The sequence below is a fragment of the Hyla sarda genome, chromosome 1 (assembly GCF_029499605.1).
Source record: "Hyla sarda isolate aHylSar1 chromosome 1, aHylSar1.hap1, whole genome shotgun sequence".
Classification (NCBI taxonomy): domain Eukaryota; kingdom Metazoa; phylum Chordata; class Amphibia; order Anura; family Hylidae; genus Hyla; species Hyla sarda.
The window spans coordinates 275,715,359-275,739,930 of record NC_079189.1 but is presented as its reverse complement, the minus strand read 5'-3'; the positions used below and the strand labels follow the sequence as shown (position 1 = coordinate 275,739,930).

At 50.4% G+C, this 24,572-nt stretch overlaps 7 pseudogenes; all 7 read right to left on the bottom strand.

The window, feature by feature from the left end:
• Positions 1 to 4,317: 4,317 nt before the first annotated feature.
• On the bottom strand, positions 4,318 to 4,437 carry LOC130353027 (5S ribosomal RNA; annotated as a pseudogene).
• Positions 4,438 to 5,112: 675 nt separating this feature from the next.
• On the bottom strand, positions 5,113 to 5,232 carry LOC130323254 (5S ribosomal RNA; annotated as a pseudogene).
• Positions 5,233 to 7,109: 1,877 nt separating this feature from the next.
• On the bottom strand, positions 7,110 to 7,229 carry LOC130351632 (5S ribosomal RNA; annotated as a pseudogene).
• Positions 7,230 to 12,073: 4,844 nt separating this feature from the next.
• On the bottom strand, positions 12,074 to 12,193 carry LOC130325891 (5S ribosomal RNA; annotated as a pseudogene).
• Positions 12,194 to 14,880: 2,687 nt separating this feature from the next.
• On the bottom strand, positions 14,881 to 15,000 carry LOC130335367 (5S ribosomal RNA; annotated as a pseudogene).
• Positions 15,001 to 17,475: 2,475 nt separating this feature from the next.
• Positions 17,476 to 17,595, bottom strand: LOC130351978 (5S ribosomal RNA; annotated as a pseudogene).
• Positions 17,596 to 22,882: 5,287 nt separating this feature from the next.
• Positions 22,883 to 23,002, bottom strand: LOC130323620 (5S ribosomal RNA; annotated as a pseudogene).
• Positions 23,003 to 24,572: the final 1,570 nt, after the last annotated feature.

The following is a 24,572-nucleotide window of genomic DNA, read 5'->3' as shown; positions in this document are numbered from 1 at the left end:
GACTGCTGCCCAGCTTAGCTTGCAGTTGACATTTTGCTCTGTTGTCGCCTTCCGCTCTGATTTCGAAAAAGATTTATTGATGCTTAAATCCACAGTATAAAGGGTGTGAAGTTGTCGAAATCGGAGCGGAAAGCGTCAACGGCAGCCGTGATTCTCAGCCAGTCTCCCATGCTGATACTCACCGGGCCCTAAGCTGGCTAGCAGTTTGCGATCTGACGAGAGCAGGCACGTTCAGCTTTGGATGGTCGTTGACATCAAGAAATCCTTTTCGGAATCGGAGCAAAATGTCAACTGCAAACTGGACTCCCAGCCAGTCTCCCATGCTGGTACTTATCAGCCCCTAAGCAGGGTAGCAGTCTGCAATCTGACGAGAGCAGGCACGTTCAGCTTTGGATGGTCGTTGACATCTTCATGCCTTTTATACTGTGGATTTAAGCATTAATAAATATTTTTAGGAATCGGAGAGAAAGGCGGCAACAGAGCAAAATGTGCTTCACACTCTTTATACTGTGGATTTAAGCATCAATAAATCCTTTTCGGAATGGGAACGGAAGGCGGCAATAGAGCAACATGTCAACTGCACCAGGGATTCCCAGCCAGTCTCCCATGCCGGTACTTATCGGGTGCTAAGCTGGGTAGCAGTCTGCGATCTGACGAGAGCAGGCGCGTTCAGCTTAGGATAGCCGTTGACAGCTTCACGTCTTGTATACTGTGCATTTAAGCATCAATAAATATTTTTAGGAATCGGATAGGAAGGCGGCAACAGAGCAAAATGTCAATGGCACCTTGGATTGCCAGCCAGTCTCCCATGCCGGTACTTGCCGGGAAGCCGTCTGCGATCTGAGGAGAGCAGGTACGTTCAGCTTAGGATGGCTGTTGACAACTTCACGCCTTGTATACTGTGGATTTAAGCATCAATAAATCCTTTTCGGAATCGGAACGGAAAGCGGCAACAGAGAAAAATGTCAACTGCACCCGGGATTCGCAGCCAGTCTCCCATTCCGGTACTTACCAGCCCCTAAGCTGGGTAGCAGTCTGCGATCTGACGAGAGCAGGCGCGTTCAGCTTAGGATGGCCGTTGACATCTTTACGCCTTGTATATTGTGGATTTAAGCATCAATAAATATTTTTATTAATCGGAGAGGAAGGCGGCAACAGAGCAAAATGTCAATGGCACCTTGGATTGCCAGCCAGTCTCCCATGCCGGGCAGCAGTCTGCGATCTAAGGAGAGCAGGCACGTTCAGGCTTAGGATGGCCGTTGACAGCTTCACACCCTGTATATTGTGGATTTAAGCATCAATAAATCCTTTTCGGAATCGGAGCGTAAGGCGGCAACAGATTAAAATGTCAACTGCACCCGGGATTCCCAGCCAGCCTCCCATGCTGGTACTTACCCGGCCCGAAGCTGGGTAGCAGTCTGCGATCTGACGAGTACAGGCGCATTCAGCTTAGGATGGCCGTAGACATGTTCACACCCTGTATACTGTGGATTTAAGCATCAATAAATAATTTTCGGAATCGGAGCAGAAACAGAGCAAAATGTCAACTGCACCCGGGATTCCCAGCCAGTCTCCCATGCTGGTACTTACCAGGCCCTAAGCTGGGTAGAAGTCTGCGATCTGACGAGAGCAGGCGCGTTCAGCTTAGGATGGTCGTTGACAGCTTCACACTTTGTATACTGTGCATTTAAGCATCAATAAATCCTTTTCGGAATCGGAACGGAAGGCAGCAATAGAGCAAAATGTCAACGGCAATCGGGATTCCCAGCCAGTGTCCCATGCCGGTACTTACCGGGCCCTAATCTCTGTACCAGTCTGCGATCTGACGAGAGCAGGCGCGTTCAGCTTAGGATGGCCGTTGACATCTTCACGCCTTGTATACTGTGGATTTAAGCATCAATAAATATTTTTTTTAATCGGAGAGGAAGGCGGCAACAGATCAAAATGTCAATAGCACCTTGGATTGCCAGCCAGTCTCCCATGCCCAAACTTGCCGGGCAGCAGTTTGCGATCTGACAAGAACAGGCGCATTCAGCTTAGGATAGCCGTAGACGGCTTCACACCCTGTATATTGTGGATTTAAGCATCAATAAATCCTTTTCGGAATCAGAGCAAAATGTCTACAGAGCTACAGAGCAAAATGTCAACAACACCTGAGATTCCCAGCCAGTCTCCCATGCTGGTACTTACCGGGCCCTAGGCTGGGTAGCAGTCTGCGATCTAACAAGAGCAGGCGCGTTCAGCTTAGGATGGCCGTTGACAGCTTCACACCTTGTATACTGTGGATTTAAGCATCAATAAATTATTTTCGGAATCGGAGCGGAAGGCAGCAATAGAGCAAAATGTGAACGGCACCCCGGATTCCAAGCCAGTCTCCCATGCCAGTACTTACCGGGCCCTAAGCTGGGTAGCAGTCTGCGATCTGACGAGAGCAGGCGCGTTCAGCTTAGGATGGCCGTTGACAGCTTCACACCTTGTATACTGTGGATTTAAGCATCAATAAATTCTTTTCGGAATCGGAGCGGAAGGCAGCAATAGAGCAAAATGTCAACGGCACCCGGGATTCCCAGCCAATCTCCCATGCCAGTACTTACCGGGCCCTAAGCTGGGTAGCCGTCTGCGAACTGACGAGAGCAGGCGCGTTCAGCTTAGGATGGCCATTGACAGCTTCATGATTTTTATACTGTGCATTTAAGCATCAATAAATCCTTTTCGGAATCGGAGAGGAAGGCGGCAACAGAGCAAAATGTCAATAGCACTTTGGATTGCCAGCCAGTCTCCCATGCCCGTACTTGCCGGGCAGCAGTCTGCGATCTGACAAGAACAGGCACATTCAGCTTTGGATAGCCGTAGACGGCTTAACACCCTGTATACTGTGGATTTAAGCATCAATAAATCCTTTTCGGAATCGGAGCAGAAGGTGGCTAAAGAGCAAAATGTCAACAACACCTGGGATTTCCAGCCAGTCTCCCATGCTGGTACTTACCGGGCCCTAAGCTGGGTAGCAGTCTGCGATCTGACGAGAGCAGGCGCGTTCAGCTTAGGATTGCCGTTGACAGCTTCACGCCCTTTATACTGTGCATTTAAGCATCAATAAATCCTTTTCCGAATCGGAGCGGAAGGCGGCAACAGATTAAAATGTCAACTGCACCCGGGATTCCAAGCCAGTCTCCCATGCTGGTACTTACCAGGCCCTAAGCTGGGTAGCAGTCTGCGATCTGACGAGAGCAGGCACGTTCAGCTAAGGATGGCCGTTGACATCTTCACACCTTGTATATTGTGGATTTAAGCATCAATAAATATTTTTATTAATCGGAGAGGAAGGCGGCAACAGAGCAAAATGTCAATGGCACCTTGGATTGCCAGCCAGTCTCCCATGCCGTGCAGCAGTCTGCGATCTGAGGAGAGCAGGCACGTTCAGGCTTAGGATGGCCGTTGACAGCTTCACACCCTGTATATTGTGGATTTAAGCATCAATAAATCCTTTTCGGAATCGGAGCGTAAGGCGGCAACAGAGCAAAATGTCAACGACACCTGGGATTCCCAGCCAGTCTCCCATGCGGGTACTTATCGGGCCCTAAGCTGGGTAGCAGTCTGCGATCTAACAAGAGCAGGCGCGTTCAGCTTAGGATGGCCATTGACAGCTTCACACTTTGTATACTGTGGATTTAAGCATCAATAAATAATTTTCGGAATCGGAGCAGAAACAGAGCAAAATGTCAACTGCACCCGGGATTCCCAGCCAGTGTCCCATGCCGGTACTTACCGGGCCCTAAGATCTGTACCAGTCTGCGATCTGACGAGAGCAGGCGCGTTAAGCTTAGGATGGCCGTCGACAGCTTCACACCTTGTATACTGTGGATTTAAGCATCAATAAATTATTTTCCGAATCGGAGCGGAAGGCAGCAATAGAGCAAAATGTCAACGGCAACCGGGATTCCCAGCCAGTGTCTCATGCCGGTACTAACCGGGCCCTAAGATCTGTACCAGTCTGCGATCTGAAGAGAGCAGGCGCGTTCAGCTTAGGATGGCCGTTGACATCTTCACGCCTTGTATACTGTGGATTTAAGCATCAATAAATATTTTTTTTAATCGGAGAGGAAGGCGGCAACAGATCAAAATGTCAATAGCACCTTGGATTGCCAGCCAGTCTCCCATGCCCGTACTTGCCGGGCAGCAGTTTGCGATCTGACAAGAACAGGCGCATTCAGCTTAGGATAGCCGTAGACGGCTTCACACCCTGTATATTGTGGATTTAAGCATCAATAAATCCTTTTCGGAATCGGAGCAAAATGTCTACAGAGCTACAGAGCAAAATGTCAACAACACCTGAGATTCCCAGCCAGTCTCCCATGCTGGTACTTACCGGGCCCTAAGCTGGGTAGCAGTCTGCGATCTGACGAGAGCAGGCGCGTTCAGCTTAGGATGGCCGTTAACAGCTTCACGGCCTTTATACTGTGCATTTAAGCATCAATAAATCCTTTTCCGAATCGGCGCGGAAGGTGGCAACAGATAAAAATGTCAACTGCACCCGGGATTCCCAGCCAGTCTCCCATGCTGGTACTTACCAGGCCCTAAGCTGGGTAGCAGTCTGCGATCTGACGAGAGCAGGCGCGTTCAGCTTAGGATGGCCATTGACAGCTTCATGCTTTTTAAAATGTGCATTTAAGCATCAATAAATCCTTTTCGGAATCGGAACGGAAGGCGGCAACAGAGCAAAAAGTCAACTGCACCCGGGATTCCCGGCCATCTCCCATGCCGGTACTTACTGGGCCCTAAGCTGGGTAGCAGTCTGCGATCTGACGAGAGCAGGCGCGTTCAGCTTAGGATGGCCGCTGACATCTTCACGCCTTGTATATTGTGGATTTAAGCATCAATAAATATTTTTTTAATCGGAGAGGAAGGTGGCAACAGAGCAAAATGTCAATGGCACCTTGGATTGCCAGCCAGTCTCCCATGCCGGTAACTGCCGGGCAGCAGTCTGCGATCTGAGGAGAGCAGGCACGTTCAGGCTTAGGATGGCCGTTGACAGCTTCACACCCTGTATATTGTGGATTTAAGCATCAATAAATCCTTTTCGGAATCGGAGCGTAAGGCGGCAACAGAGCAAAATGTCAACAACACCTGGGATTCCCAGCCAGTCTCCCATGCTGGTACTTACCGGGCCCTAAGCTGGGTAGCAGTCTGCGATCTGACGAGAGCAGGCGCGTTCAGCTTAGGATGGCTGTTGACAGCTTCTCGCCCTTTATACTGTACATTTAAGCATCAATAAATCCTTTTCGGAATCGGAACGGAAGGCTGCAACAGAGCAAAATGTCAACGGCAGCCGGGATTCCCAGCCAGTGTCCCATGCCGGTACTTACCGGGCCCTAAGATCTGTACCAGTCTGCGATCTGACGAGAGCAGGCGCGTTAAGCTTAGGATGGCCGTCGACAGCTTCACACCTTGTATACTGTGGATTTAAGCATCAATAAATTCTTTTCGGAATCGGAGCGGAAGGCAGCAACAGATTAAAATGTCAACTGCACCCGGGATTCCCAGCCAGCCTCCCATGCTGGTACTTACCAGGCCCTAAGCTGGGTAGCAGTCTGCGATCTGACGAGAGCAGGCGCGTCCAACTTAGGATGGCCGTTGACAGCTTCACACTTTGTATACTGTGCATTAAAGCATCAATAAATCCTTTTCGGAATCGGAGAGGAAGGCGGCAACAGAGCAAAATGTCAATAGCACCTTGGATTGCCAGCCAGTCTCCCATGCCCCGTACTTGCCGGGCAGCAGTCTGCGATCTGACAAGAACAGGCACATTCAGCTTAGGATAGCCGTAGACGGCTTCACACCCTGTATACTGTGGATTTAAGCATCAATAAATCCTTTTCGGAATCGAAGCGGAAGGCGGCTACAGAGCAAAATGTCAACAACACCTGGGATTCCCAGCCAGTGTCCCATGCCGGTACTTACCGGGCCCTAAGATCTGTACCAGTCTGCGATCTGACGAGAGCAGGCGCGTTAAGCTTAGGATGGCCGTCAACAGCTTCACACCTTGTATACTGTGGATTTAAGCATCAATAAATTATTTTCGGAATCGGAGCGGAAGGCAGCAATAGAGCAAAATGTCAACGGCAACCGGGATTCCCAGCCTGTCTACCATGCCAGTACTTACCGGGCCCTAAGCTGGGTAGCAGTCTGCGATCTGACGAGAGCAGGGGCGTTCAGCTTAGGATGGCCATTGAAAGCTTCATGCTTTTTATACTGTGGATTTAAGCATCAATAAATCCTTTTCGGAATCGGAACGGAAGGCGGCAACAGAGCAAAATGTCAACGGCAGCCGGGATTCCCAGCCAGTGTCCCATGCCGGTACTTACCGGGCCCTAAGATCTGTACCAGTCTGCGATCTGACGAGAGCAGGCGCGTTAAGCATAGGATGGCCGTAGACATCTTCACACCCTGTATACTGTGGATTTAAGCATCAATAAATCCTTTTCGGAATCGGAGCGGAAGGCGGCAACAGAGCAAAATGTCATCGACACCTGGGATTCCCAGCCAGTCTCCCATGTTGGTACTTACCGGGCCCTAAGATCTGTACCAGTCTGCGATCTGACGAGAGCAGGCGCGTTAAGCTTAGGATGGCCGTTGACAGCTTCTCGCCCTTCATACTGTGCATTTAAGCATCAATAAATCCTTTTCGGAATCGGAACGGAAAGCGGCAACAGAGCAAAATGTCAACGGCAGCCGGGATTCCCAGCCAGTGTCCCATGCCGGTACTTACCGGGCCCTAAGATCTGTACCAGTCTGCGATCTGACGAGAGCAGGCGCGTTAAGCTTAGGATGGCCGTCGACAGCTTCACACCTTGTATACTGTGGATTTAAGCATCAATAAATTATTTTCGGAATCGGAGAGGAAGGCGGCAACAGAGCAAAATGTCAATAGCACCTTGGATTGCCAGCCAGTCTCCCATGCCCGTCCTTGCCGGGCAGCAGTCTGCGATCTGACAAGAACAGGCACATTCAGCTTAGGATAGCCGTAGACGGCTTCACACCCTGTATACTGTGGATTTAAGCATCAGTAAATCCTTTTCGGAATCGGAGCGGAAGGCGGCTACAGAGCAAAATGTCAACAACACCTGGGATTCCCAGACAGTCTCCCATGCTGGTACTTACCGGGCCCTAAGCTGGGTAGCAGTCTGCGATCTGACGAGAGCAGGCGCGTTCAGCTTAGGATGGCCGTTGACAGCTTCGTGCCCTTTATACTGTGCATTTAAGCATCAATAAATCCTTTTCCGAATCGGAGCGGAAGGCGGCAACAGAGCGAAATGTCAACTGCACCAGGGATTCCCAGCCAGTCTCCCATGCCAGTACTTACTGGGCCCTAAGCTGGGTAGCAGTCTGCGATCTGACGAGAGCAGGCGCGTTCAGCTTAGGATGGCCGTTGACATCTTTACGCCTTGTATATTGTGGATTTAAGCATCAATAAATATTTTTATTAATCGGAGAAGAAGTCGGCAACAGAGCAAAATGTCAATGGCACCTTGGATTGCCAGCCAGTCTCCCATGCCGGTATCTGCCGGGCAGCAGTCTGCGATCTAAGGAGAGTAGGCACGTTCAGGCTTAGGATGGCCGTTGACAGCTTCACACCCTGTATATTGTGGATTTAAGCATCAATAAATCCTTTTCCGAATTGGAGCGGAAGGCGGCAACAGATTAAAATGTCAACTGCACCCGGGACTCCCAGCCAGTCTCCCATGCTGGTACTTACCAGGCCCTAAGCTGGGTAGCAGTCTGCGATCTAACGAAAGCAGGCGCGTTCAGCTTAGGATTTCCGTAGACCGCTTCACACTTTGTATACTGTGGATTTAAGCATCAATAAATAATTTTCGGAATCGGAGCAGAAACAGAGCAAAATGTCAACTGCACCTAGGATTCCCAGCCAGTCTCCCATGCTGGTACTTACCAGGCCCGAAGCTGGGTAGCAGTCTGCGATCTGACGAGAACAGGCGCATTCAGCTTAGGATGGCCGTAGACAACTTCACACCCTGTATACTGTGCATTTAAGCATCAATAAATCCTTTTCGGAATCGGAGCGTAAGGCGGCAACAGAGCAAAATGTCAACGACACCTGGGATTCCCAGCCAGTCTCCCATGCTGGTACTTACCGGACCCTAAGCTGGGTAGCAGTCTTCAATCTGACGAGAGCAGGCACGTTCAGCTTAGGATGGCCGTTGACAGCTTCTCGTCCTTTATACTGTGCATTTAAGCATCAATAAATCCTTTTCGGAATCGGAACGGAAGGCGGCAACAGAGCAAAATGTCAACGGCACCCGGGATTCCCAGCCAGTGTCCCATGCCGGTATCTGCCGGGCAGCAGTCTGCGATCTGAGGAGAGCAGGCACGTTCAGCTTAGGATGGCCATTGACAGCTTCACACCCTGTATATTGTGGATTTAAGCATTAATAAATATTTTTATTAATCGGAGAGGAAGGCGGCAACAGAGTAAAATGTCAATAGCACCTTGGATTGCTAGCCAGTCTCCCATGCCGGTACTTGCCGGGCAGCAGCCTGCGATCTGAGGAGAGCAGGCACGTTCAGCTTAGGATGACCGTTGACAGCTTCACACCTTGTATACAGTGGATTTAGGCATCAATAAATCCTTTTTGGAATCAGAGCGTAAGGCGGCAACAGAGCAAAATGTCAACTGCACCCGGGATTCCCAGCCAGTCTCCCATGCTGGTACTTACCAGGCCCTAAGCTGGATAGCAGTCTGCGATCTGACAAGAACAGGCGCATTCAGCTTAGGATAGCCGTAGACAGCTTCACACCCTGTATACTGTGGATTTAAGCATCAATAAATCGTTTTCGGAATCGGAGCGGAAGGCGGCTACATAGCAAAATGTCAACAACACCTGGGATTCCCAGCCAGTCTCCCATGCTGGTACTTACCGGGCCATAAGCTGGGTACCAGTCTGCGATCTGACGAGAGCAGGCGCGTTCAGCTTAGGATTGCTGTTGACAGCTTCACGTCCTTTATACTGTGCATTTAAGCATCAATAAATCCTTTTCCGAATCAGAGCGGAAGGCGGCACTAGATTAAAATGTCAACTGCACCCGGGATTCCCAGCCAGTCTCCCATGCTGGTACTTACCAGGCCCTAAGCTGGGTAGCAGTCTGCGATTGGACGAGAGCAGGCGCGTTCAGCTCAGGATGGCCGTTGACAGCTTCACGCCATTTATACTGTGCATTTAAGCATCAATAAATCCTTTTCCGAATCGGAGCGGAAGGCGGCAACAGTTTAAAATGTAAACTGCACCCGGGATTCCCAGCCAGTCTCCCATGCTGGTACTTACCAGGCCCTAAGCTGGGTAGCAGTCTGCGATCTGACGAGAGCAGGCGCGTTCAGCTTAGGATGGCCGTTGACAGCTTCTCACTTTGTATACTGTGGATTTAAGCATCAATAAATAATTTTCGGAATCGGAGCAGAAACAGAGCAAAATGTCAACTGCACCAGGGATTACCAGCCAGTCTCCCATGCTATTACTTACCAGGCCCGAAGTTGGGTAGCAGTCTGCGATATGACGAGAACAGGCGCATTCAGCTTAGGATGGCCGTAGACATCCTCACACCCTTTATACTGTGGATTTAAGCATCAATAAATCCTTTTCGGAATCGGAGCGGAAGGCGGCAACAGAGCAAAATGTCAACAACACCTGGGATTCCCAGCTAGTCTCCCATACTGGTACTTACCGGGCCCTAAGCTGGGTAGCAGTCTGCGATCTGATGAGAGCAGGCACATTCAGCTTAAGATGGCTGTTGACAGCTTCTCGCTCCTTATACTGTGCTTTTAAGCATCAATAAATCCTTTTCGTTATCGTAACGGAAGGCGGCAACAGAGCAAAATGTCAACGGCAACCGGGATTCCCAGCCAGTGTCCCATGCCGGTAACTGCCGGGCAGCAGTCTGCGATCTGAGGAGAGCAGGCACGTTCAGGCTTAGGATGGCCGTTGACAGCTTCACACCCTGTATATAGTGGATTTAAGCATCAATAAATCCTTTTGCGAATCGGAGCGGAAGGCGACAACAGATTAAAATGTCAACTGCACCCGGGATTCCCAGCCAGTCCCCCATGCTGGTACTTACCAGGCCCAAACTGGGTAGCAGTCTGCGATCTGACGAGATCAGGCACATTCAGCTTTGGATGGTTGTTGACAGGTTCACACCCTTTATACTGTGGGTTTAAGCATCAATAAATCATTTTCGGAATCGGAGCGGAAGGCGGCAACAGAGCACAATGTCAACTGCACCCGGGATTCCCAGCCAGTCCCCCATGCTGGTACTTACCAGGCCCAAACTGGGTAGCAGTCTGCGATCTGACGAGATCAGGCACATTCAGCTTAGGATGGCCGTTGACAGCTTCTCGCCCTTTATACTGTGCATTTAAGCATCAATAAATCCTTTTCGGAATCGGAGAGGAAGGCGGCAACAGAGCAAAATGTCAATAGCACCTTGGATTGCCAGCCAGTCTCCCATGCCCGTACTTGCCAGGCAGCAGTCTGCGATCTGACAAGAACAGGCACATTCAGCTTAGGATAGCCGTAGACGGCTTCACACCCTGTATACTGTGGATTTAAGCATCAATAAATCATTTTCGGAATCGAAGCGAAAGGCGGCTACAGAGCAAAAAGTGAACACCACCTGGGATTCCCAGCCAGTCTCCCATGCTGGTACTTAACGGGCCCTAAGCTGGGTTGCAGTCTGCGATCTGACGAGAGCAGGCGCGTTCAGCTTAGGATGGCCGTTGACAGCTTCACACTTTGTATACTGTGGATTTAAGCATCAATAAATAATTTTCGGAATCGGAGCAGAAACAGAGCAAAATGTCAACTGCACCCGGGATTCCCAGCCAGTCTCCCATGCTGGTACTTACCAGGCCCGAAGCTGGGTAGCAGTCTGCGATCTGACAAGAACAGGCGCATTCAGCTTAGGATGGCCGTAGACTTCTTCACACCCTGTATACTGTGGATTTAAGCATCAATAAATCCTTTTCCGAATCGGAGCAGAAAGCGGCAACAGATTAAAATGTCAACTTCACCCTGGATTCCCAGCCAGTCTCCCATGCTGGTACTTACCAGGCCCTAAGCTGGGTAGCAGTCTGCGGTCTGACGAGAGCAGGCGCGTTCAGCTTAGGATGGCCGTTGACAGCTTCACACTTTGTATACTGTGCATTTAAGCATCAATAAATCCTTTTCGGAATCGGAACCGGTACGGAAGGCGGCAACAGAGCAAATTGTCAACGGCAGCCGGGATTCCCAGCCAGTGTCCCATGCCGTTACTTACCGGGCCCTAAGATCTGTACCAGTCTGCGATCTGACGAGAGCAGGCGCGTTAAGCTTAGGATGGCCGTCGACAGCTTCACACCTTGTATACTGTGGATTTAGGCATCAATAAATTATTTTCGGAATCGGAGCGGAAGGCAGCAATAGAGCAAAATGTCAACGGCAACCGGGATTCCCAGCCAGTCTCCCATGCTGGTACTTACCAGGCCCGAAGCTGGGTAGCAGTCTGCGCTCTGATGAGAACAGACACATTCAGCTTAGGATGGCCATAGACATCTTCACACCCTGTATACTGTGGATTTAAGCATCAATAAATCCTTTACGGAATCGGAGCGGAAGGCAGCAACAAAGCAAAATGTCAACGACACCTGGGATTCCCAGTCAGTCTCCCATGCTGGTACTTACCGGGCCCTAAGCTGGGTAGCTGACGAGAGCAGGCGCGTTCAGCTTATGTTGGCCGTTGACAGCTTCTCATCCATTATACTGTGCATTTAAGCATCAATAAATCCTTTTCGGAATCGGAACGGAAGGCGGCAACAGAGCAAAATGTCAACGGCAGCCGGGATTCCCAGCCAGTGTCCCATACCGGTACTTACCGGGCCCTAAGATCTGTACCAGTCTGCGATCTGACGAGAGCAGGCGCGTTAAGCTTAGGATGGCCGTCGACAGCTTCACACCTTGTATACTGTGGATTTAAGCATCAATAAATTCTTTTCGGAATCGAAGCGGAAGGCAGCAATAGAGCAAAATGTCAACGGAACCTGGGATTCCCAGCCAGTCTCCCATGCCAGTACTTACCGGGCCCTAAACTGGGTAGCAGTCTGCGATCTGACGAGAGCAGGCGCGTTCAGCTTGGGATGGCCGTTGACAGCTTCACGCCCTTTATACGTTGCAATTAAGCATCAATTAATCCTTTTCCGAATCGGAGCGGAAGGCGGCAACAGATTAAAATGTCAACTGCACCCGGGATTCCCAGCCAGTCTCCCATGCTGGTACTTACCAGGCCCTAAGCTGGGTATCAGTCTGCGATCTGACGAGAGCAGGCGCGTTCAGCTTAGGATGGCCGTTGACAGCTACACACTTTGTATACTGTGCATTTAGGCATCAATAAATCCTTTTCGGAATCGGAACGGAAGGCGGCAACAGAGCAAAATGTCAACGGCAGCCGGGATTCCCAGCCAGTGTCCCATGCCGGTACTTACCGGGCCCTAAGATCTGTACCAGTCTGCGATCTGACGAGAGCAGGCGCGTTAAGCTTAGGATGGCCGTCGACAGCTTCACACCTTGTATACTGTGGATTTAAGCATCAATAAATTATTTTCGGAATCGGAGCGGAAGGCAGCAATATGTCAACGGCACCCGGGATTCCCAGCCAGTCTCCCATGCCAATACTTACCAGGCCCTAAGCTGGGTAGCAGTCTGCGATCTGACGAGAGCAGGCACGTTCAGCTTAGGATGGCCATTGACAGCTTCATGCTTTTTATAATGTGCATTTAAGCATCAATAAATCCTTTTCGGAATCGGAACGGAAGGCGGCAACAGAGCAAAATGTCAACTGCACCCGGGATTCCCAGCCAGTCTCCCATGCCGGAACTTACTGGGCCCTAAGCTGCGTAGCAGTCTGCGATCTGACGAGAGCAGGCACGTTCAGCTTAGGATGGCCGTTGACAGCTTCTCGCCCTTTATACTGTGCATTTAAGCATCAATAAATCCTTTTCGGAATCGGAACGGAAGGCAGCAACAGAGCAAAATGTCAACGGCAGCCGGGATTCCCAGCCAGTGTCCTATGCCGGTACTTACCGGGCCCTAAGATCTGTACCAGTCTGCGATCTGACGAGAGCAGGCGCGTTAAGCTTAGGATGGCCGTCGACAGCTTCACACCTTGTATACTGTGGATTTAAGCATCAATAAATTATTTTCGGAATCGGAGCGGAAGGCAGCAATAGAGCAAAATGTCAACGGCACCTGGGATTCCCAGCCAGTCTCCCATGACAGTATTTACCGGGCCCTAAGCTGGGTAGCAGTCTGCGATCTGACAAGAGCAGGCGCGTTCAGCTTAGGATGGCCATTGACAGCTTCATGCTTTTTATACTGTGCATTTAAGCATCAATAAATCCTTTTCGGAATCGGAACGGAAGGCGGCAACAGAGCAAAATGTCAACGGCAGCCGGGATTCCCAGCCAGTGTCCCATGCCGGTACTTACCGGGCCCTAAGATCTGTACCAGTCTGCGATCTGACGAGAGCAGGCGCGTTAAGCTTAGGATGGCCGTCGACAGCTTCACACCTTGTATACTGTGGATTTAAGCATCAATAAATTATTTTCGGAATCGGAGCGGAAGGCAGCAATATGTCAACGGCACCCGGGATTCCCAGCCAGTCTCCCATGCCAATACTTACCAGGCCCTAAAATGGGTAGCAGTCTGCGATCTGACGAGAGCAGGCACGTTCAGCTTAGGATGGCCATTGACAGCTTCATGCTTTTTATATTGTGCATTTAAGCATCAATAAATCCTTTTCGGAATCGGAACGGAAGGCGGCAACAGAGCAAAATGTCAACTGCACCCGAGATTCCCAGCCAGTCTCCCATGCCGGTACTTACTGGGCCCTAAGCTGCGTAGTAGTCTGCGATCTGACGAGAGCAGGCGCGTTCAGCTTAGGATGGCCGTTGACAGCTTCACACCTTGTATACTGTGGATTTAAGCATCAATAAATTCTTTTCGGAATCGGAGCGGAAGGCAGCCATAGAGCAAAATGTCAACGGCAACCGGGATTCCCAGCCAGTCTCCCATGTCGGTACTTACTGGGCCCGAAGCTGGGTAGCAGTCTGTGATTTGACGAGAGCAGGCACGTTCAGCTTAGGATGGCCGTTGACATCTTCATGCTTTTTATACTGTGCATTTAAGCATCAATAAATCCTTTTCGGAATCGGAACGGAAGGCGGCAACAGAGCAAAATGTCAACGGCAGCCGGGATTCCCAGCCAGTGTCCCATGCCGGTACTTACTGGGCCCTAAGATCTGTACCAGTCTGTGATCTGACGAGAGCAGGCGCGTTAAGCTTTGGATGGCCGTCGACAGCTTCACACCTTGTAAACTGTGGATTTAAGCATCAATAAATTCTTTTCGGAATCGGAGCGGAAGGCAGCAATAGAGCAAAATGTCAATGGCACCCGGGAATCCCAGTCAGTCTCCCATGCCAGTACTTACCGCGCCCTAAGCTGGGTAGCAGTCTGCGATCTGACGAGAGCAGGCGCGTTTAGCATTGGCTGGCCGTTTGACAGCTTCTTGCCCTTTATACTGTGCATTTAAGCATCAATAAATCATTTTCGGAATCGGAACGGAAGGCGCCATTAGAGCAAAATGTCAATAGCACCTTAGATTGCCAGCCAGTCTCCCATGCCCGTACTTGCCGGGCAGCAGTCTGCGATCTGACAAGAACAGGCACATTCAGCTTAGGATAACCGTAGACGGCTTCACACCCTGTATACTGTGGATTTAAGCATCAATAAATCCTTTTCGGAATCGGAGCAAAATGTCTACAGAGCTACAGAGCAAAATGTCAACAACACCTGAGATTCCCAGCCAGTCTCCCATGCTGGTACTTACCGGGCCCTAAGCTGGGTAGCAGTCTGCGATCTGACGAGAGCAGGAGCGTTCAGCTTAGGATGGCCGTTGACAGCATCACGCCCTTTATACTGTGCATTTAAGCATCAATAAATCCTTTTCCGAATCGGAGCGGAAGGCGGCAACAGATTAAAATGTCAACTGCACCCGGGATTCCCAGCCAGTCTCCCATGCTGGTACTTAAAAGGCCCTAAGCTGGGTATCAGTCTGTGATCTGACGAGAGCAGGCGCGTTCAGCTTAGGATGGCCGTCGACAGCTTCACACCTTGTATACTGTGGATTTAAGCATCAATAAATTATTTTCGGAATCGGAGCGGAAGGCAGCAATAGAGCAAAATGTCAACGGCAACCGGGATTCCCAGCCAGTCTCCCATGCCAGTACTTACCGGGCCCTAAGCTGGGTAGCAGTCTGCGATCTGACGAGAACAGGCGTGCTCAGCTTAGGATGGCCATTGACAGCTTCATGATTTTTATACCGTGCATTTAAGCATCAATAAAACCTTTTCGGAATCGGAACGGAAGGCGGCAACAGAGCAAAATGTGAACTGCACCCTGGATTCCCAGCCAGTCTCCCATGCCGGTACTTTCTGGGCCCTAAGCTGGGTAGCAGTCTGCGATCTGACGAGAGCAGGCGCGTTCAGCTTAGGATGGCCGTTGACATCTTCACGCCTTGTATATTGTCGATTTAAGCATCAATAAATATTTTTATTAATCGGAGAGGAAGGCGGCAACAGAGCAAAATGTCAATGGCACCTTGGATTGCCAGCCAGTCTCCCATGCCGGTATCTGCCAGGCAGCAGTCTGCGATCTGAGGAGAGCAGACACGTTCAGCTTAGGATGGCCGTTGACAGCTTCACACCCTGTATATTGTGGATTTAAGCATCAATAAATCCTTTTCCGAATCGGAGCGGAAGGCGGCAACAGAGCAAAATGTCAACGACACCTGGGATTCCCAGTCAGTCTCCCATGCTGGTACTTACCGGGCCCTAAGCTGGGTAGCAGTCTGCGATCTGACGAGAGGAGGTGCGTTCAGCTTAGGATGGCCGTTGACAGCTTCTCGCACTTTATACTGTGCATTTAAGCATCAATAAACCCTTTTCGGAATCGGAACGGAAGGCGGCAACAGAGCAAAATGTCAACTGCAGCCAGGATTCCCAGCCAGTGTCCCATGCCGGTACTTACTGGGCCCTAAGCTGCGTAGCAGTCTGCGATCTGACGAGAGCAGGCGCGTTAAGCTTAGGATGGCCTTCGACAGCTTCACACCTTGTATACTGTGGATTTAAGCATCAATAAATTATTTTCGGAATCGGAGCGGAAGGCAGCAATAGAGCAAAATGTCAACAACAACCGGGATTCCCAGCCAGTCTCCCATGCCAATACTTACCGGGCCCTAAGCTGGGTAGCAGTCTGCGATCTGACGAGAGGAGGTGCGTTCAGTTTAGGATGGCCATTGACAGCTTCATGCTTTTTATACTGTGCATTTAAGCATCAATAAATCCTTTTCGGAATCGGAACGGAAGGCGGCAACAGAGCAAAATGTCAACAACACCTGGGATTCCCAGCCAGTCTCCCATGCCGGTACTTACCGGGCCCTAAGCTGGGTAGCAGTCTGCGATCTGGCGAGAGCAGGCGCGTTCAGCTTAGGATGGCCGTTGACATCTTCACACCTTGTATACTGTGGATTTAAGCATCAATAAATATTTTTATTAATCGGAGAGGAAAGCGGCAACAGAGCAAAATGTCAATGGCACCTTGGATTGCCAGCCAGTCTCCCATGCCGGTATCTGCCGGGCAGCAGTCTGCGATCTGAGGAGAGCAGGCGCGTTCAGCTTAGGATGGCCGATGACAACTTCACACTTTGTATACTGTGGATTTAAGCATCAATAAATAATTTTCGGAATCGGAGCAGAAACAGAGCAAAATGTCAACTGCACCCGGGAATCCCAGCCAGTCTCCCATGCTGGTACTTACCAGGCCCGAAGCTGGGTAGCAGTCTGCGATCTGACGAGAACAGGCGCATTCAGCTTAGGATGGCCGTAGACATCTTCACGCCCTTTATACTGTGCATTTAAGCATCAATAAATCCTTTTCCGAATCGGAGCAGAAAGCGGCAACAGATTAAAATGTCAACTGCACCCGGAATTCCCAGCCAGTCTCCCATGCTGGTACTTACCAGGCCCTAAGCTGGGTAGCAGTCTGCGATCTGACGAGAGTAGGCGCGATCAGCTTAGGATGGCCGTTGACAGCTTCACACTTTGTATACTGTGCATTTAAGCATCAATAAATCCTTTTCGGAATCGGAACGGAAGGCGGCAACAGAGCAAAATGTCAACGGCAGCCGGGATTCCCAGCCAGTGTCCCATGCCGGTACTTACCGGGCCCTAAGATCTGTACCAGTCTGCGATCTGACGAGAGCAGGCGCGTTAAGCTTAGGATGGCCGTCGACAGCTTCACACCTTGTATACTGTGGATTTAAGCATCAATAAATTATTTTCGGAATCGGAGCAGAAGGCAGCAATAGAGCAAAATGTCAACGGCACCCGGGATTCCCAGCCAGTCTCCCATGCCAGTACTTACCGGGCCCTAAGCAGGGTAGCAGTCTGCGATCTGACGAGAGCAGGCGCGTTCAGCTTAGGATGGCCATTGACAGCTTCATGCTTTTTATACTGTGCATTTAAGCATCAATAAATCCTTTTCGGAATCGGAGAGGAAGGCGGCAACAGAGCAAAATGTCAATAGCACCTTGGATTGCCAGCCAGTCTCCCGTGCCCGTACTTGCCGGGCAGCAGTCTGCGATCTGACAAGAGCAGGCACATTCAGCTTAGGATAGCCGTAGACAGCTTCACACCCTGTATACTGTGGATTTAAGCATCAATAAATTCTTTTCGGAATCGGAGCGGAAGGAAGCAATAGAGCAAAATGTCAACGGCACCCGGGATTCCCAGTCAGTCTCCCATGCCAGTACTTACCGGGCCCTAAGATCTGTACCAGTCTGCGATCTGACGAGAGCAGGCGCGTTAAGCTTAGGATGGCCGTCGACAGCTTCACACCTTGTATACTGTGGATTTAAGCATCAATAAATTATTTTCGGAATCGGAGCGGAAGGCAGCAATTGAGCAAGATGTCAACGGCAACCGGGATTCCCAGCCAGTCTTCCATGCCAGTACTTACTGGGCCCTAAGCTGGGTAGCAGTCTGCGATTTGACGAGAGCAGGCGCGTTCAGCTTAGGATGGCCATTGACAGCTTCATGCTTTTTATACTGTGCATTTAAGCATCAATAAATCCTTTTTGTGAATCGGAACGGAAGGCGGCAACAGAGCAAAATGTCAATAGCACCTTGGATTGCCAGCCAGTCTCCCATGCCCGTACTTGCTGGGCAGCAGTCTGCGATCTGACAAGAACATGCACATTCAGCTTAGGATAGCCATAGACGGCTTCACACCCTGTATACTGTGGATTTAAGCATCAATAAATCCTTTTCGGAATCGGAGCAAAATGTCTACAGAGCTACAGAGCAAAATGTCAACAACACCTGAGATTCCCAGCCAGTCTCCCATGCTGGTACTTACCGGGTCCTAAGCTGGGTAGCAGTCTGCGATCTGACGAGAGCAGGAGCGTTCAGCTTAGGATGGCCGTTGACAGCTTCACGATCTTTATACTGTGCATTTAAGCATCAATAAATCCTTTTCCGAATCGGAGCGGAAGGCGGCAACAGATTAAAATGTCAACTGCACCCGGGATTCCCAGCCAGTCTCCCATGCTGGTACTTAAAAGGCCCTAAGCTGGGTATCAGTCTGCGATCTGACGAGAGCAGGCGCGTTCAGCTTAGGATGGCCGTTGACAGCGTCACGCCCTTTATACTGTGCATTTAAGCATCAATAAATCCTTTTCGGAATCGGAACGGAAGGCGGCAACAGAGCAAAATGTCAACGGCAGCCGGGATTGCCAGCCAGTCTCCCATGCCAGTACTTACCGGGCCCTGAGCTGGGTAGCAGTCTGCGATCTGACGAGAGCAGGCGCGTTCAGCTTAGGATGGCCGTTGACAGCTTCACGCCCTTTATACTGTGCATTTAAGCATCAATAAATCCTTTTCGGAATCGGAGAGGAAGGCAGCAACAGAGCAAAATGTCAATAGCACCTTGGATTGCCAGCCAGTCTCCCATGCCCGTACTTGCCGGGCAGCAGTCTGCGATGTGACAAGAGCAGGCACATTCAGCTTAGGATAGCCGTAGACAGCTTCACACCCTGTATACTGTGGATTTAAGCATCAATAAATCCTTTTCGGAATCGGAGCGGAAGGCGGCTACAGAGCAAAATGTCAATAACACCTGGGATTCCCAGCCAGTCTCCCATGCTGGTACTTACCGGGCCCTAAGCTGGGTAGCAGTCTGCAATCTGACGAGAGCAGGCGCGTTCAGCTTAGGATGGCCGTTGACAGCTTCACTCCCTTTATACTGTGCATTTAAGCATCAATAAATCCTTTTCCGAATCGGAGCGGAAAGCGGCAACAGATTAAAATGTCAACTTCACCCTGGATTCCCAGCCAGTCTCCCATGCTGGTACTTACCAGGCCCTAAGCTGGGTAGCAGTCTGCGATCTGACGAGAGCAGGCGCGTTCAGCTTAGGATGGCCGTTGACAGCTTCACACTTTGTATACTGTGCATTTAAGCATCAATAAATCCTTTTCGGAATCGGAACCGGAACGGAAGGCGGCAACAGAGCAAAATGTCAACGGCAGCCGGGATTCCCAGCCAGTGTCCCATGCCGGTACTTACCGGGCCCTAAGATCTGTACCAGTCTGTGATCTGACGAGAGCAGGCGCGTTAAGCTTAGGATGGCCGTCGACAGCTTCACACCTTGTATACTGTGGATTTAAGCATCAATAAATTCTTTTCGGAATCGGAGCGGAAGGCAGCAATAGAGCAAAATGTCAATGGCACCCGGGATTCCCAGTCAGTCTCCCATGCCAGTACTTACCGGGCCCTAAGCTGGGTAGCAGTCTGCGATCTGACGAGAGCAGGCACGTTCAGCTTAGGCTGGCCGTTGACAGCTTCTCGGCCTTTATACTGTGCATTTAAGCATCAATAAATCCTTTTCGGAATCGGAACGGAAGGCGGCAACAGAGCAAAATGTCAATAGCACCTTGGATTGCCAGCCAGTCTCCCATGCCCGTACTTGCCGGGCAGCAGTCTGCGATCTGACAAGAACAGGCACATTCAGCTTAGGATAACTGTAGACGGCTTCACACCCTGTATACTGTGGATTTAAGCATCAATAAATCCTTTTCGGAATCGGAGCAAAATGTCTACAGAGCTACAGAGCAAAATGTCAACAACACCTGAGATTCCCAGCCAGTCTCCCATTCTGGTACTTACCGGGCCCTAAGCTGGGTAGCAGTCTGCGATCTGACGAGAGCAGGAACGTTCAGCTTAGGACGGCCGTTGACAGCTTCACGCCCTTTATACTGTGCATTTAAGCATCAATAAATCCTTTTCCGAATCGGAGCGGAAGGCGGCAACAGATTAAAATGTCAACTGTACCCGGGATTCCCAGCCAGTCTCCCATGCTGGTACTTAAAAGGCCCTAAGCTGGGTATCAGTCTGTGATCTGACGAGAGCAGGCGCGTTCAGCTTAGGATGGCCGTTGACAGCTTCACGCCCTTTATACTGTGCATTTAAGCATCAATAAATCCTTTTCGGAATCGGAACGGAAGGCGGCAACAGAGCAAAGTGTCAACGGCAGCCGGGATTCCCAGCCAGTGTCCCATGCCGGTACTTACCGGGCCCTAAGATCTGTACCAGTCTGCGATCTGACGAGAGCAGGCGCGTTCAGCTTAGGATGGCCGTCGACAGCTTCACACCTTGTATACTGTGGATTTAAGCATCAATAAATTATTTTCGGAATCGGAGCGGAAGGCAGCAATAGAGCAAAATGGCAACGGCAACCGGGATTCCCAGCCAGTCTCCCCTGCCAGTACTTACCGGGCCCTAAGCTGGGTAGCAGTCTGCGATCTGACGATAGCAGGCGTGTTCAGCTTAGAATGGCTATTGACAGCTTCATGCTTTTTATACTGTGCATTTAAGCATCAATAAATCCTTTTCGGAATCGGAGAGGAAGGCAGCAACAGAGCAAAATGTCAATAGCACCTTGGATTGCCAGCCAGTCTCCCATGCCCGTACTTGCCGGGCAGCAGTCTGCGATGTGACAAGAGCAGGCACATTCAGCTTAGGATAGCCGTAGCCAGCTTCACACCCTGTATACTGTGTATTTAAGCATCAATAAATCCTTTTCGGAATCGGAGCGGAAGGCGGCTACAGAGCAAAATGTCAACAACACCTGGGATTCCCAGCCAATCTCCCATGCTGGTACTTACCGGGCCCTAAGCTGGGTAGCAGTCTGCAATCTGACGAGAGCAGGCGCGTTCAGCTTAGGATGGCCGTTGACAGCTTCACTCCCTTTATACTGTGCATTTAAGCATCAATAAATCCTTTTCCGAATCGGAGCGGAAAGCGGCAACAGATTAAAATGTCAACTTCATCCTGGATTCCCAGCCAGTCTCCCATGCTGGTACTTACCAGGCCCTAAGCTGGGTAGCAGTCTGCGATCTGACGAGAGCAGGCGCGTTCAGCTTAGGATGGCCGTTGACAGCTTCTCGCCCTTTATACTGTGCATTTAAGCATCAATAAATCCTTTTCGGAATCGGAACGGAAGGCGGCAACAGAGCAAAATGTCAACGGCAGCCGGGATTCCCAGCCAGTGTCCCATGCCGGTACTTACCGGGCCCTAAGATCTGTACCAGTCTGCGATCTGACGAGAGCAGGCGCGTTAAGCTTAGGATGGCCGTCGACAGCTTCACACCTTGTATACTGTGGATTTAAGCATCAATAAATTCTTTTCGGAATCGGAGCGGAAGGCAGCAATTGAGCAAGATGTCATCGGCAACCGGGATTCCCAGCCAGTCTCCCATGCCAGTACTTACTGGGCCCTAAGCTGGGTAGCAGTCTGCGATCTGACGAGAGCAGGCGCGTTCAGCTTAGGATGGCCATTGACAGCTTCATGCTTTTTATACTGTGCATTTAAGCATCAATAAATCCTGTTCGGAATCGTAACGGAAGGCGGCAACAGAGCAAAATGTCAACGGCACCTTGGATTGCCAGCCAGTCTCCCATGACCGTGCTTGCCGGGCAGCAGTCTGCGATCTGACAAGAACAGGCACATTCAGCTTAGGATAACCGTAGACGGCTTCACACCCTGTATACTGTGGATTTAAGCATCAATAAATCCTTTTCGGAATCGGAGCAAAATGTCTACAGAGCTACAGAGCAAAATGTCAACAACACCTGAGATTCCCAGCCAGTCTCCCATGCTGGTACTTACCGGGCTCTAAGCTGGGTAGCAGTCTGCGATCTGACGAGAGCAGGAGCGTTCAGCTTAGGATGGCCGTTGACAGCTTCACGCCCTTTATACTGTGCATTTAAGCATCAATAAATCCTTTTCCGAATCGGAGCGGAAGGCGGCAACAGATTAAAATGTCAACTACACCCGGGATTCCCAGCCAGTCTCCCATGCTGGTACTTAAAAGGCCCTAAGCTGGGTATCAGTCTGTGATCTGACTTGAGCAGGCGTGTTCAGCTTAGGATGGCCGTTGACAGCTTCACGCCCTTTATACTGTGCATTTAAGCATCAATAAATCCTTTTCGGAATCGGAACGGAAGGCGGCAACAGAGCAAAATGTCAACGGAAGCCGGGTTTCCCATCCAGTGTCCCATGCCGGTACTTACCGGGTCCTAAGATCTGTACCAGTCTGCGATCTGACGAGAGCAGGCACGTTCAGCTTAGGATGGCCGTCGACAGCTTCACACCTTGTATACTGTGGATTTAAGCATCAATAAATTATTTTCGGAATCGGAGCGGAAGGCAGCAATAGAGAAAAATGTCAACGGCAACCGGGATTCCCAGCCAGTCTCCCATGCCAGTACTTACCGGGCCCTAAGCTGGGTAGCAGTCTGCGATCTGACGAGAGCAGGCGCATTCAGCTTAGGATGGCCATTGACAGCTTCATGATTTTTATACCGTGCATTTAAGCATCAATAAAACCTTTTCGGAATCGGCAACAGAGCAAAATGTGAACTGCACCCGGGATTACCAGCCAGTCTCCCATGCCGGTACTTACTGGGCCCTAAGCTGGGTAGCAGTCTGCGATCTGACGAGAGCAGACGCGTTCAGCTTAGGATGGCCGTTGACATCTTCACGCCTTGTATATTGTGGATTTAAGCATCAATAAATATTTTTATTAATCGGAGAGGAAGGCGGCAACAGAGCAAAATGTCAATGGCACCTTGGATTGCCAGCCAGTCTCCCATGCCGGTATCTGCCAGGCAGCAGTCTGCGATCTGAGGAGAGCAGACACGTTCAGCTTAGGATGGCCGTTGACAGCTTCACACCCTGTATATTGTGGATTTAAGCATCAATAAATCCTTTTCCGAATCGGAGCAGAAGGCGGCAACAGAGCAAAATGTCAACGACACCTGGGATTCCCAGTCAGTCTCCCATGCTGGTACTTACCGGGCCCTAAGCTGGGTAGCAGTCTGCGATCTGACGAGAGCAGGCGCGTTCAGCTTAGGATGGCCGGTGACAGCTTCTCGCCCTTTATACTGTGCATTTAAGCATCAATAAATCCTTTTCGGAATCGGAACGGAAGGCGGCAACAGAGCAAAATGTCAACTGCAGCCAGGATTCCCAGCCAGTGTCCCATGCCGGTACTTACTGGGCCCTAAGCTGCGTAGCAGTCTGCGATCTGACGAGAGCAGGCGCGTTAAGCTTAGGATGGCCGTCGACAGCTTCACACCTTGTATACTGTGGATTTAAGCATCAATAAATTATTTTCGGAATCGGAGCGGAAGGCAGCAATAGAGCAAAATGTCAACAACAACCGGGATTCCCAGCCAGTCTCCCATGCCAATACTTACCAGGCCCTAAGCTGGGTAGCAGTTTGCGATCTGACGAGAGCAGGCGCGTTCAGCTTAGGATGGCCATTGACAGCTTCATGCTTTTTATACTGTGCATTTAAGCATCAATAAATCCTTTTCGGAATCGGAACGGAAGGCGGCAACAGAGCAAAATGTCAATTGCACCCGGGATTCCCAGCCAGTCTCCCATGCCGGTACTTACTGGGCCCTAAGCTGCGTAGCAGTCTGCGCTCTGACGAGAGCAGGCACGTTCAGCTTAGGATGGCCGTTGACATTTTCACGCCTTGTATACTGTGGATTTTAGCATCAATAAATATTTTTTTTAATCGGAGAGGAAGGCGGCAACAGAGCAAAATGTCAATAGCACCTTGGATTGCCAGCCAGTCTCCCATGCCCGTACTTGCCGGGCAGCAGTCTGCGATCTGACAAGAACAGGCGCATTCAGCTTAGGATAGCCGTAGACGGCTTCACACCCTGTATACTGTGGATTTAAGCATCAATAAATCCTTTTCGGAATCAGAGCAAAATGTCTACAGAGCTACAGAGCAAAATGTCAACAACACCTGGGATTCCCAGTCAGTCTCCCATGCTGGTACTTACCGGGCCCTAAGATGGGTAGCAGCCTGCGATCTGACGAGAGCAGGAGCGTTCAGCT